General features: G+C 40.2%; 1 non-coding gene across 1 annotated transcript; it reads right to left on the bottom strand.

The window, feature by feature from the left end:
- Positions 1 to 7496: 7496 nt before the first annotated feature.
- LOC117310975 (small nucleolar RNA SNORD116) lies at positions 7497 to 7589 on the bottom strand. Its single transcript, XR_004524966.1, has one exon. It is a non-coding gene; the product is annotated as a small nucleolar RNA SNORD116 (small nucleolar RNA).
- Between the last annotated feature and the right edge of the window lie 7607 nt (positions 7590 to 15196).

Below are 15196 nucleotides of genomic sequence, written 5' to 3'. Positions count from 1 at the left end.
TCGTTTTGTCTCTGTTTATTCTTTTTTCTTTTGTCCTACCCAGGTACGTGGGGAGTTTGACTTTTGGGAGGTCTGAGGTCTTCTGCCAGCGTTCAGTAGGTGTTCTGTAGGAGCTGTTCCACGTGTAGATGTACTTTTGGTGTATCTGTGGGGAGGAAGGTGATCTCCGCGTCTTACTCTTCCGCCATCTTCCCCTTGTCCCCCTGTTTGTAGATTTTTTGATGATGGCCATTCTGAGTGGTGTGAGGTGATACCTCATTGTAGTTTTGATTTGCATTTCTCTGATGATTAGTGATGTTGAGCATCCTTTCATGTGTTTGTTGGCAATCTGTATATCTTCTTTGGAGAAATGTCTATTTAGGTCTTCTGTCCATTTTTGGATTGGGTTGTTTGTTTTATTGATATTGAGCTGCATGAGCTGCTTGTAAATTTTGGAGATAAATCCTTTGTAAGTTGCTTTGTTTACAAATATTTTCTCCCATTCTGAGGCTTGTCTTTCTGTCTTGTTTATGGTTTCCATTGCTGTGCAGAAGCTTTGAAGTTTCATTAGGTCGCATTTGTTTGTTTTTATTTCTGTTTCTCTAGAAGGTAGGTCAAAAGGGATCTTGCTGTGATTTATGTCAAAGAGTGTTCTGCCTATTTTTTCCTCTAAGAGTTTTATACTGTCTGGCCTTACATTTAGGTCTTTAATCCACTTTAAGTTTATTTTGTGTATGGTGTTAGGGAGTGTTCTAATTCCATTCTTTTACATGTAGCTGTCCAGTTTTCCTAGCACCACGTATTGAAGAGGCTGTCTTCTCTCCACTGTATATTCTTGCCTCCTTTATCAAAAATAAGGTGACCATATGTGCGTGGGTTTATCTCTGGGCTTTCTATCCTGTTCCATTGATCTATATTTCTGTTTTTGTGCCAGTACCATACTGTCTTGATTACTATAGCTTTGTAGTATAGTCTGAAGTCTGGGAGCCCGATTCCTCCAGCTCCATTTTTCTTTCTCAAGATTGCTTTGGCTATTCAGGGTCCTTTGTGTTTCCATACAAATTGTGAAGTTTTTTGTTCTAGTTCTGTGAAAAATGCCACTGGTAGTTTGATAGGGATTGCATTGAATCTGTAGATTGCTTTGGGTAGTATAGTCATTTTCACAATGTTGATTCTTCCAATCCAAGAACATGGTATATCTCTCCGTCTGTTTGTATCATTTTTAACTTCTTTCATCAGTGTCTTATAATTTTCTGCATACAGGTCTTTTGTCTCCCTAGGTAGGTTTATTCCTAGGTGTTTTATTCTTTTTGTTGCAGTGGTAAATGGGAGTGTTTTCTTAATTTCTCTTTCAGATTTTTCATTATTAGTTTATAGGAATTCAAGAGATTTCTGTGCATTAATTTTGTATCCTGCTACTTTACCAAATTCATTGATTAGCTCTAGTAGTTTCCTGGTAGCATCTTTAGGATTCTCTGTGTATAGTATCATGTCATCTGCAAACAGTGACAGCTTTACTTCTTCTTTTCTGATTTGGATTCCTTTTATTTCTCTTTCTTCTCTGATTGCTGTGGCTAAAACTTCCAAAACTATGTTGAATAATAGTGGTGAGAGTGCCAACCGTGTCTTGTTTCTGATCTTAGTGGAAATGGTTTCAGTTTTTCACCCTTGAGAATGATGTTTGCTGTGGGTTTGTCATATATGGCCTTTATTATGTTGAGGTAAGTTCCCTCTGTGCCTACTTTCTGGAAGATTTTTATCATAAACGAGTGTTGAATTTTGCTGAAAGATGTTTCTTCATCTATTAAGATGATATCGTTTTTTTCCTTCGATTTTTAATATGGTGTTTCACATTGATTGATTTGCGTATATTGAAGAATCCTTGCGTTCCTTGGATAAACCCCACTTGATCATGGTGTATGATCCTTTTACTGTGCTGTTGGATTCTGTTTGCTAGTATTTTGTTGAGGATTTTTGCATCCATGTTCATCAGTGATATTGGCTTGTAGTTTTCTTTCTTTGTGACATCTTTGTCTGGTTTTGGTATCAGGGTGATGGTGTCCTCGTAGTACTAGTTTGGGAGTGTTCCTCCCTCTGCTACATTTTGGCAGAGTTTGAGAAGGAGAAGTGTTAGCTGTTCTCTAAATGTTTGATAGAATCTGGTCCTGGGCTTTTGTTTGTTAGAAGATTTTTAATCACAGTCTCAATTTTAGTGCGATTGGTCGGTTTATATTTTGTATTTCTTCCTGGTTCAGTCTCGGAAGGTTGTGCTTTTCTAAGAATTTGTCCATTTATTCCTGGTTGTCCATTTTATTGGCATATGGTTGCTTGTAGTAATCTCTCATGATCCTTTGTATTTCTGCAGTGTCAGTTGTTACTTCTCCTTTTTCATTTCTAAATCTATTGATTTGAGTCTTCTCCCCTTTTTTCTTGATGAGGCTGGCTAATGGTTTATCAATTTTGTTTATCTTCTCAAAGAACCAGCTTTTTGTTTTATTGATCTTTGCTATTGTTTCCTTCATTTCTTTTTCATTTATTTCTGATCTGATCTTTTTGATTTCTTTCCTTCTGCTAACTTTGAGATTTTTTGTTCTTCTTTCTCTAATTGCTTTAGGTGTAAAGTTAGGTTGTTTAGTTGAGATTTTTCTTGTTTCTTGAGGTAGGATTGTATTGCTATAAACTTTCCTCTTAGAACTGCTTTTGCTGCATTCCCTAGGTTTTGGGTTGTTGTGTTTTAATTGTCATTTGTTTCTAGTATTTATTGATTTCTTCATTGATTTCCCCAGTGATCTCTTGGTTATTTAGTAGTGTATTGTTAGGCTCCATGTGTTTGTATTTTTACAGATTTTGTCCTGTATTTGATATCTAGTCTCATAGCATTGTGGTCAGAAAAGATACTTGATACAATTTCAATTTTCTTAAATTTATCAAGGCTTGTTTTGTGACCCAAGATATGATCTATCCTGGAGAATGTTCCATGAGCACTTAAGAAACAAGGGTATTCTGTTGTTCTTGGACAGAATGTCCTATACATATCAATTAAGTCCATCTTGTTTAATGTATCCTTTAAAGCTTGTGTTTCCTTATTTATTTTCATTTTGGATGATCTGTTCATTGATGAAAGTAGGGTGTTAAAGTTCCCTACTATGATTGTGTTACTGTTGATTTCCCCTTTTATGGCTGTTAGCATTTGCTTTATTTATTGAAGTGCTCCTATGTTGGGTGCGTAAATATTTACAATTGTTATATCTTCTCCTTGAATTGATCCCGTGATCACTATGTAGTGTCCTTCTTTGTCTCTTGTAATAGTCTTTATTTTAAAGTCTATTTTGTCTGATATGAGAATTGCTACTCCAGCTTTCTTTTGATTTCCATTTGCATGGAATAAGTTTTTCCATCCCCTCACTTTCAGTCTGTATGTGTCCCTAGGTCTGAAGTGGGTCTCTCGTAGACAGCATTTGTATGGGTCTTGTTTTTGTATCCATTCAGCCAGTCTGTGTCTTTTGGTTGGAGCATTTACCTTTAAGGTAGTTATTGCTATGTATGTTCCTATTACCATTTTCTTAATTGTTTTGGGTTTGTTATTGTAGGTCTTCTCCTTCTCTTGTGTTTCCTGCATAGAGAAGTTCCTCTGGTATTTGTTTAAAGCTGGTTTGGTGGTGCTGAATTCTCTTAGCTTTTACTTGTCTGTAAAGGTTTTAATTTCTCCATCAAATCTGAATGAGATCCTTGCTGGGTAGAGTAATCTTGGTTGTAGGTTTTTCCCTTTCATCACTTTAAATATGTCCTGCCGCTCCCTTCTGGCTTGCAGAGTTTCTGCTGGAAGAGCAGCTGTTAACCTTATGGGGATTCCCTTGTGTGTTATTTGTTGTTTTTCCCTTGCTGCTTTTAATATGTTTTCTTTGTATTTAATTTTTGACAGTTTGAGTAATATGTGTCTTGGCATGTTTCTCCTTGGATTTATCCTGTATGGGACTCTCTGTGCTTCCTGGACTTGGTTGAGTATTTCCCTTCCCATATTAGGGAAGTTTTCAACTATAATCTCTTCAAATATTTTCTCAGTCCCTTTCTTTTTCTCTTCTTCTTCTGGAACCCCTATAATTCAAATGTTGGTGCGTTTAATGTTGTCCCAGAGGTATCTGAGACTGTCCTCAATTCTTTTCAGTCTTTTTCTTTATTCTGCTCTGCAGTAGTTATTTCCACTATTTTATTTTCCAGGTCACTTATCCATTCTTCTGCCACAGTTATTCTGCTATTGATTCCTTCTAGAGAATTTTAAATTTTATTTATTGTGTTGTTAATCATTTTTTGTTTGCTCTTTAGTTCTTCTAGGTCCTTGTTAAATGTTTCTTGTATTTTCTCCATTCTATTTCCAAAATTTTGGATCATCTTTACTATCATTACTCTGAATTTTTTTTTCAGGTAGACTGCATATTTCCTCTTCATTTGTTTGGTCTGGTGGGTTTTTGCCTTGCTCCTTCATCTGCTGTGTGTTTATCTGTTTTCTCATTTTGCTTAACTTACTGTGTTTGGAGTTTCCTTTCTGAAGGCTGCAGGTTCATAGTTCCTGTTGTTTTTGGTGTCTGTCCCCAGTGGCTAAGGTTGGTTCATTGGGTTGTGTAGGCTTCGTGGTGGAGGGGACTGGTGCCTGTGTTGTGGTGGATGAGGCTGGATCATTTCTTGTGGGCAAGTCCACGTCTGGTGGTGTGTTTTAGGGTGTCTGTGACCTTTTTATGACTTTAGGCAGCCTTTCTGCTAATGGGTGGGCTTGTGTTCCTGTCTTGCTAGTTGTTTGGCTTGGGTTGTCCAGCACTGTAGCCTGCTGGTCGTTGAGTGGAGCTGGGTCTTAGCATTGAGATCGAAATCTCTGGGAGAGCTTTTGCTGTTTGATATTACATGGAGCCAGAAGGTCTCTGGTTGACCAATGTCCTGCACTCAGCTCTCCCACCTCAGAGGCACAGGCCTGACACCCAGCCGGAGCACCAAGATCCTGTCAGCCAGATGGCTCAGGAGAAAAGGGAGAAAAAAGAAAGAAAGAAAGAAAAAATAAAGTTATTAAAATAAAAAATTTTAAAAAGTATTTTAAAAAATTTAAAAGTATTAAAAAAATAAAGAAGAGAGCAACCAAACCAAAAAACAAATCCACCAACAATAACAAGGGCTAAAAAATATACTAAAAAAAGACCAAAAAAACCCAAAAACAGACAGACAGAACCCTAGGACAAATTGTAAATGCAAAGCTATACAGACAAAATCACACAAAGAAGCATACACATACACACTCACAAAAAGAGAAAAAGGGGAAAAATATATATATTAAAAAAAGGAAGAGAGCAACCAAATCAATAAACAAATCTACCAATGCTAATAAACTCTAAATACTAAACTACAGTAAACATAAAACCAGAAACAAATTAGATGCAGAAAGCAAACCGCCAAGTCTACAGTTGCTCCCAAAGTCCACCTCCTCAATTTGGGATGATTCGTTGTCTATTCAGGTATTCCACAGATGCAGGGTACATCAAGTTGATTGTGGAGATTTAATCCACTGCTCCTGAGGCTGCTGGGAGAAATTTCCCTTTCTCTTCTCTGTTCTCACAGCTCCTGGGGTTCAGCTTTGGATTTCGCCCTGCCTCTGCGTTTAGGTCACCGGAGGTCATCTATTCTTCACTCAGACAGGACGGAGTTAAAGTAGCAGCTGATTAGGGTGGTCTGGCTTGCTTAGGCCCAGGGATGAGAGGGGTATAGAATGCGGGGCGAGCCTGTGGCGGCAGAGGCCAGTGTGACGTTGCAACAGCCTGAGGCGCGCTGTGTGCTCTCCTGGGGAAGTTGTCCCTGGATCATGGGACCCTGGCAGTGGTGGGCTGTACAGGCTCCCGGGAGGGGAGGTGTGGATAGTGACCTGTGCTTGCACACGGGCTTCTTGGTGGCTGCAGCAACAGACTTAGCGCTTCATGCCCGTCTCTGGTGTCTGCACTGATAGACGCAGCTCACGCCCGTCTCTGGAGCTCGTTTATGCGGTGCTCTGAATCCCTTCTCCTCGCACACCCTGAAACAATGGTCTCTTGCCTCTTAGGCAGTTCCAGACTTTTTCCTGGACTCCCTCCGGGCTAGCTGTGGCATACTAGCCCCCTTCAGGCTGTGTTCACGCAGGCAACCCCAGTCCTCTCCCTGGGATCTGAACTCCAAAGCCGGAGCCTCAGTTCCCAGCCCCCACCCACCCTGGCAGGTGAGCAGACAAGCCTCTTGGGCTGGTGAGTGCTGGTTGGCACCAATCCTCTGTGTGGGAATCTCTCCGCTTTGCCCTCTGCACCCCTGTTGCTGTGTTCTCCTCCGTGGCTCCGAAGCTTATCCCACCCCGCCCACCCGCCATCTCCACCAGTGAAGGGGCTTCCTAGTGTGTGGAAACCTTTCCTCCTTCACAGCTCCCTCCCACTGGTGCAGGTCCCGTCCCTATTCTTTTGTCTCTGTTTTTTCTTTTTTCTTTTGCCCTACCCAGGTACATGGGGAGTTTCTTGCTTTTTGGGAAGTCTGAGGTCTTCTGCCAGCGTTCAGTAGGTGTTTTGTAGGAGTTGTTCCACATGTAGATGCATTTCTGATGTATTTGTGGAGAGGAACGTGATCTCCACGTCTTACTCCTCTGCCATCTTGAAGGTCTCCTCGTATTATTTTTGCTAACACCCTTTTGAAACTAAAAAGCAACTGTATGAATCCTGTGAATTAATTTATAAGTAGACATGTTGAACAGTTTTGGAAATATGTGCATCTTATAAATTAAAGCCTGTTTAGCAAGTAGGTTAATTTTTTTTTAACATCTTTATTGGAGTATGATTGCTTTACATTGTTGTGTTTGTTTCTGTGGTGTAACAAAGTGAATCAGCTATACGTATACATATATCCCCATATCCCCTCCCTCTTGCCTCTCCCTCCCACCCTCCCTATCCCACCCCTCTAGGTGGTCACAAAGCACCAAGCTGATCTCCCTGTGCTGTGCGGCTGCTTCCCACTAGCTATCTATTTTACATTTGGTAGTCTATATATGTCCATGCCACTTTCTCACTTCGTCCCAGCTTACCCTTCCCCCTCCCCCTGTCCTCAAGTCCATTCTCTACGTCTGCGTCTTTATTCCTGTCCTGCCCCTAGGTTCTTCAGAACCATTTTTTTTTTAGATTCCATATATATGTGTTAGCATACGATATTTGTTTTTCTCTTTCTGACTTCACTGTGTATGACAGACTCTAGGTCCATCCCCCTCACTACAAATAACTCAATTTCGTTTCTTTTTATGGCTGAGTAATATTCCATTGTATATATGTGCCACGTCTTTATCCATTCATCTGTCGATGGACAGTTAGGTTGCTTCCATGTCCTGGCTATTGTAAATAGTGCTGCAATGAACATTGTGTTACATGACAAGCAGGTTAATATTGTATTAAATAAATTGTTGTTTTATGGCAGGTATTAACACATTCACAGTGTTTCATTTCAACTGTGAATTGTTTTTATTTTTATTTTTTGGACCTCAGATTCGATGAGGAGACGGTAGAATGTTCTCCCTCATTTTGTTCAGATTTTCCAAGGAATGCATACAAGGGTGTCATCATCGATCCAAGCACGTGCTGGGACGCTGCAGAACCCAACAGGGCAGGCCGTGTGGCTCCGCCGAGGAGCCAGTGACCCCCAAGTACTCCAGCAGCCTGGGGAATCCACAGCCCCCAGGCCACTCAGCAAGAGGAACAGTCAATCCATGCTTGCAGCCACTGGGCCCGTCTGAGGGAAACCTAATATCCAGTGGCATATCTTGGGGTGCTTGAAGGCCTACTGTCCTGAGGTATCCACAGCCACGCTCGGCACCCTGGGCCTACCTCATTTCTTCCAGGTCTCCCTACCACCTCCAGTCCTCAGGCCATGAGAAGGTCTTCTTGTCTTCGCCGACAGCCAGGCTTGCCCAGCAAGTGCACCTGAGAAGTAGACAGAAATCACACAGGCTTCAGAATTGGACCCGGGTCCTCAGAGAACACGATTCAGGCAAACATTTACCTGGGCGTGAGCCCTGCACCTGCTTCCCAAGTACCTCTATCACTTAGGAGAACTGAATGCATGTCTGACAGCACAACTGCAGGAAGGTAGGCACGTAGGTGGGCCTGCGTGTGAGAGGGTGTATGTGTGCGCGCGTGCGTGCGTCTGTGATTGCGTGCGAGGACGTGCTTGTGGGTTTCTGTGTGTGCCTCTGTATCTGCGTCTTGGTCTCTGTGTGTCCCTTTGCTCCTCTGCAGAGCCTCAAACAGTAAAAGCCATACCTTATACACAGAGCCCTGGCCTCGGACCCTCCTACTGAATGGAGAAAGACCCCAGCTGCCTTCAAGAGGCCGCATGCGAACTTTGACCCCGATGGGCTGTTGAAATAGACCACGGGCTCCCACTCTCCAGCAGCCCCGCCTTCTGACCAAAGCACATAGACTTGAGGGACCGGCCTCCCGGCCGTGGGTGTCACATGTGTGTGGACCTGGAGACCCTGCCAGCTACAAGCACATCTGATGTGCACTTGGGGCCACTCCCAGCGCTTCCAGGAACAAGGGAGCCTCCCATGGGCAAGCTGACACCTCCCTGCAGCTGGCTACAGGCAAGATGCAGCCTGTCTTCCTCTCAAGGGGCCAAAGGAATTCAGCCCAGGTGCCACTTCAGGCCAGCTAGGCCAGATCACCTTCTGGGGACCCGCAGGGACGCCGACCACGGGAAGCAGTGGTCTTCAGTAACCATGACCCAGAGTCAAACCCCACGGCGGAAACTAGGCCACCTTCCCGGCCACGTTCCAGCCAGCTCCCCAGCCAGCAGGATTTGTGGCCCTGACCCCGGAGGAAATGCTCAAACACTCAAATGCTCGACAGCCTTGTCCCACGTGCCCTCCTCCTGCCCACAGGGCAACTCGACCCGACTGAAAGCCACAGATGCCATGCAAACATGCGGACACTGAGCACCAGGGAAGACAGCAAGCATGTCTGCTTTGATGACGGCGACCCCACCCCATGCATCCTGGCACCTCTCCTCTGACACAGAGACACTACTGAGGACCTCACAGAGATCCAAGGCGCTGTCCACGAGGACCACAGAAAGACTTCAAATGGAAGACCTCTGCCACGCGAGCGGACCTGGAACCCTGAAAGGGAGCAAGTGGCTGTCTATGGCAGCTGTAAATTGTTGTTTTTACATGACACAGTATTGTTTTTCAAACCTAGCTCAGTTTCTATCCATAGCTTCCCTGAACTGTACAAAGACTTCATTCAGTGACCTGTGGAGCACAAAAATATTGATTTTTGTCCCAATGAATTGAGACTGCTTGTACACTTTTGGAGAAATATGTGAATTTATAAAGATTTTGTATATACTTGTTTAGAAAATTGATTACATCCTTTGATGCACAGAAGTTTTTAAGTTAGATATAGTCTCATTTGTCTATTTTTGTTTGTATTGCTTGTGCTTTTGGTGTCATTTCCAAGAAATCATTGCCAAATCCAGTATTATGAAGCTTTTCCCCTATGTTTTCTTCTTGGAGTTTTATGGTTTGGGGTCTTAAATTTAGGTCTTTAATCCATTTTTAGCTGATTTTTGTATGTGGTGTTAGGTAAGCATCCAACTTAATTCTTTTGCATGTGGCTAACCAGTTTTCCCAGCACTATTTGTTGAAGAAAGTGTTCTTTCCCACATTGAGTGGTCCTGGCACCTTTGTCCTGTAAGCCTTTTAATGACTTCATAATATTTCATGTAATGGATATGTTATACTCTAATTGTTTTGTTTCCAGATTTTTGTTACAGTGTTTACTGTGGTAAACATTCTTGTGCATATGTCCTTATGCACTGGTGCTTTTATTGCTATGGGAGTTAGGTGTGGGGTTGCTGAATCAAGGGAATATATACTTTTATTTTTTGATAAATTTTGCAAGATTAAAATATTTCAAGATTACTTTTCCAAAAGGCAGTAACACTTTACATTTCTGTCAGCAGTGTTTGAGAGCAGCAGGATTCTTCTTTTATCCTAGGACCATTGGTATCAGGAAGGCCTCTCCCGGGGGGGGATCACATATATGACTAAGAAAAATAAAGATGTTTCTCTATATCGTTATATATGTTAGTGCTTAACATTTAAATGCATAAAGAGTCCCCTATTCTCATTTTCCATAACCTCAAGAAGCCTACTGAGCAAGAGGAAAGAGGATTGATCTGGGTTGCAATTAGAGTTCTGTGATTAACTGGCACTTAACCTATAAAGGTGGAATCACTTGACATGGAAAAACCATAGACTTGGGTGACAAACCTGGCTTCAAAGCCTTGTGACAAGTCAGCTTCCCAGCCTTTTGCTGTATGATCCTGGGCAAATGACTACCTTTCAGAACTTTGGTCTCTTCACTTATAAAGGATGTTCGCACATTTGCTGTTGACACTTTAAAAATGTACTGTTGAGGTTTACAAAGAAAAAAATGTGCAGTTGGTATTACTCAAATTCTGGCTTAGTCCATTTGGGCTGCTATAGCAAAATGCCACACACGGAGAAGCTTATACACAACAGGAATTGATTTCTCACACTTCTGGGGGCTGGAAGTCTGGGATCAGTGTGGTTGGATGAGGGCCCTCTTCCAGGTCTCAGACTTCTTATTGTGTCCTCTTATGGCAGAATGTGCTAGGGAGCTCTCTGGAGCCTTTTTTTTTTTTTTTTTTATAATTGCTTTACAATGGTGTGTTAGTTTCTGCTTTATAACAAAGTGAATCAGTCATACATAAACATATGTTCCCATATGTCTTCCCTCTTGCGTCTCCCTCCCTCCCACCCTCCCTATCCCACCCTCCAGGCTGTCACAAAGCACCGAGCCAATATCCCTGTGCCATGCGGCTGCTTCCCACTAGCTACCTACCTTACTACGTTTGTTAGTGTGTATATGTCCATGACTCTCTCTCGCCCTGTCACAGCTCACCCTTCCCCCTCCTCATAACCTCAAGGTCCTAGCCCTGTTCATGGGGATTCCACCCTCATGACTGAAGCAGCTCCCAAAGGCCCTACCTACCAATACCATAACCTTTGGAGGTTAGGATTTCAACATGAATTTTGGGAAGAAACAAACATTCAGACCATTCAAGTACCATAATCTGTTATTAAAATAGTTATCAAAGTAAACTGTTAAAGGCAAAACCATGGAGACAGTACAAAATTGAGTGATTGCCGGGGGTTGAAGGGGGAGAGATGAATAGGCGAGCACAGAGGATTTTTAGGGCAGTGAAAATACTGTAGGATGCCATAATGATGGGTTCATGCCATCATAAATTTGTCCAAACCCATAGAATATATAACATCAAGAGGCAAGTGTAATGTAAACTATAGATTTTGGTGATAACGATATATCAGTGTAGGTTCCTCAGTTGCAAGGAATGTTCTGCTCTGATGGGGATGTTGATAATGGGGGAGGCTATGCATGTGGGGGGCGCAGGGCATATAAAAATCTCTGTACCTTCCCCTCAGATTTGCTATGAACCTCAAACTGCTCTAAAAGGTATTATTTTTTTAAATTGTTTATGATCACCATAGTAAGTCTGGTTAACATCCGCCACCATACACAGTTACAAATTTTTTCTTGTGATGAGAACTTTCAAGATTCACTCTCTTAGCAACTTTCAAATATGTAACATGGTTTTATTAACTACAGTCACCATGCTGTACATTACACCCCCATGACTTATTTTATAACGGGAATTTTTTACCTTTTGAGCCCCTTCACCCATTTCTCCCACCCCGCACTCCCTGTTCCTCTGTATCTATGAACTGGGTTTTTTTTTTTTTTTCCTGTTTTTTTTTTTTTAAAGATTCCACATATAAGTGAGATCACGTAGTATTTGTCTTTCTCTGTCTGACTTATTTCACTTAGCATAATGCCCTCAAGGTCCATCGATGTTGTCACAAATGGCAGGATTTCCTTCTTTTTGATGGTTGAATAACATTCCATTGTGTGTGTGTGTACACGCGCACACACACATATTATGTGTGTGTGTGTGTGTGTATATATCACATTTTCTTTATTCATCCATTTGTGGACACTGAGGTTGTTTTTATATCTTGGCTATTGTAAGTAATGCTGCAATGAACATGGGTTACAAATATCTTTTCAAGTTAGTGTTTTTGTTTTCCTTGGGTAAAGCCCCTGAAGTAGAATTGCTGTATCACGTGATAGTTATATTTTTAACTTTTTGAGGAACATCTATACTGTTTTCCATAGTGGCTGTACTGATTTACATTCCCACCAATAGTGCGCAAGGGTTCCCTTTTCTCTGCATCCTCACCAGTGCTTCTCAGTACCTTTTCATTTACTTCTTGGCCAGCTGTATGTCTTCTTTGTAAAAGTGTTTATTCAGATCCTCTGCCCATTTTTTAATTGGATTGTTTGGGGGATTTTTTTTGCCATTGAATTGTATGTGTTCTTTATATATTTCGGATATTAACCCCTTATCAGATATATGATTTGCAAATAATTTCTCCCATTCTGTAGGTTGCCTTTTCATTTTGTTGGTAGTTTTCTTTGCTATGTAGAAGTTTTTTAGTTTGATGTAGTTCCACTTGCTTATTTTCACTTTTGTTGGCTTTGCTTTTGGTGTCCTCTAGTTTTATGGTTTCAGGTCTTATGTTCAAGTCTTTAATCCATTTTGTGTTAATTTTTGTGTATGGTGTAAGATAGTGGTCCAGTTTCTTTCTTTTGCAAATGTCTGTCCAGTTTCCCCAGGACCATTTATTGAAGAGGCTGTCCTTTCCCCATTGTGTATATCTATCTATCTATATACATTTTAAAAATTGAAGTATAGTTGACTTACAATATTATATTAGTTTCAGGTGTACAATGTACTGATTCAATATTTTTATAGATTACACACCATAATAAAGGTATTGACTATGTTCCCTGTGCAGCATATTACATCCCTGTGACTTATTCATTTTATAACCCATTGTATATTCTTGTCTCCTTTATCATAAATCAGTTGACCATATATGTGTAGGTTTATTTGTGGGATCTCTATTCTGTTCCATTGATCTATGTGTCTGTATGACAATACCATACTGTTTTGATTGTTATAGCTTTGTAATGTAGTTTGAAACCAGGGAACATGATCCCATCAGCTTTGTTCTTTCTCAAGACTGTTTTGGCTATTTGGAGTCTTTGGTGTTTCCATACAAATTTTAGGATTATGTATTCTATTTCTGTGAAAAATGCCATTGGAAGTTTGATAGAGATTTTATTAAATCTGTACATTGGTTTGGGCAGTGTGGACATTTTAACAATACTAATTCTTCTAATCCATGAGCATAGTATATCTCTCCCTTTGTTTGTGTCTTCTTCAATTTCTTTCATCAATGTCTTATGGCTTTCATTCTACAGGTTTGTCACCTCCTTGGTTAAATTTATTCCTAGGTATCTTTTTCTTTTTGATGCAACTGTAAATGGGATTGTTTTCTTAACTTCTCTTTCTGATAGTTTATTAGTGTATACAAAAGCAACAGATTTTTGTATATTCATTTTGTATCCTGCAACTTTAAACTGAATTCCTTTATTCTAAAAGTTATTTGATGGAGTCTTTAGGGTTTTCTCTTTGTATAATATCATGTCATCTGCAAATAGTGACAGTTTTACTTCTTCCTCTCCTATTTGGATGCCTTTATCTCTTTTTCTTGGTTAATTGCTCTTGCTAGGATTTCCAACACTATGTTGAATAAAAGTGGTGAGAATGGGCATCCTTGTCTTGTTCCTGATCTTAGAAGAAAGGCTTTCAGCTTTTCACCATTGAGTATGATGTTAGCTATGGACTTGTTATATATGGCCTTTATTATGTTGAGGTATGTACCCTCTATATCCGCTTTGTTGAGAGTTTTTAATCATCAATGGGTGCCGAATTTTGTCAAATGCTTTTCTGCATCTATTGAGATGACCATATGATTTTTTTTGAATTTAAGTTGATATTTTTATTCAGCAGGTTCTTATTATTTATTTTATACATATTAATGTATATATGTCAATCCCAATCTCCCAATTCATCCCACCAGCACCCCCCAACACCCCGCTTTCCCCTCTTGGTGTCCATACATTTGTTCTCTCCATCTGTGTCAACCATATGATTTTTATCCTTCATTTTGTTAATGTGTATCACATTGATTGACTTCTGGATATTGAATCATCCTTGCATCCCTTGAATAAATCCTGCTTGACCATAGTGTATGATTATTTAAATGTATTGTTAAATTTGGTTTGCTAATATCTTGTTGAGGATTTTTGCATCTATGTTCATCAGGAATATTAGTCTGTTATTTTCTTTTCTTGTGGCATCCTTGTCTGATTTTGGTATCAGGGTAGTGTTTGCCTTGTAAAATGAGTTTGGAAGTGTTCCTTCATATTTTTTGGAAGCGTTTGAGAAGGACTGGTATTAATTCTTCTTTAAATGTTTGGTAGAATTCACCAGTGAAGTGCTTGTTTGGTCCTGGATTTTGTTTGTTGGGGGGAACAAAGTCTTAATTTTTAAAAAATAGACTATTCCTGGGAAAGTTATAAAACATCAAAAAGAAATAAGGAAAATAAATGCAGTGGCATTGCACATTAAGTTTTATGTTTATTAAGAAAACTTATGGGGTAATTGTTCAAATAGCTTTTCTGAAGGTTATACCTATACTGTTTGTTATATATTTTCTCAATTCTGATATACTACTATATTTGTACATATATTTCTCAGTCATTAGTTAGTCATAAAGAGGTTCTCTTTTAGTAACAGCTTTATTGAGATACAATTCACATACCATATAATTCATCTATTGAAAGTGTATAATTCAGTGGATTTTACTATATTCACATGCAGCCATCACCACAGTTGATTTTAGAACATTTTCATATCCCCCCCAAAGCACCCCCTCTCTAGGCAATCAAAAATCTGCTTTGTGTTTCTTTAGATTTGCCTATTCTGGATACTTCATGTAAATGCAATCATATAATATGTGGTCTTTTGTGACAGGCTTCTTTTATTAGCATAATGTTTTCAAGGTTCATCTAGGTTCTAGCATGCATCAGTAATTCACGCATTTTTATGTCCAAATAATATTCCATTAGATATACTATGTTTTATCCATTTATCATTTGCTGGGCATTTGCATTGTTTCTACTTTTTGGCTATTATGAATAATGCTGCTATGAACATTCAT

The sequence above is a fragment of the Tursiops truncatus genome, unplaced genomic scaffold (genome assembly GCF_011762595.2).
Source record: "Tursiops truncatus isolate mTurTru1 unplaced genomic scaffold, mTurTru1.mat.Y mat_scaffold_843_arrow_ctg1, whole genome shotgun sequence".
Lineage (NCBI taxonomy): Eukaryota > Metazoa > Chordata > Mammalia > Artiodactyla > Delphinidae > Tursiops > Tursiops truncatus.
This window is presented reverse-complemented; position numbering and strand designations above follow the sequence as displayed.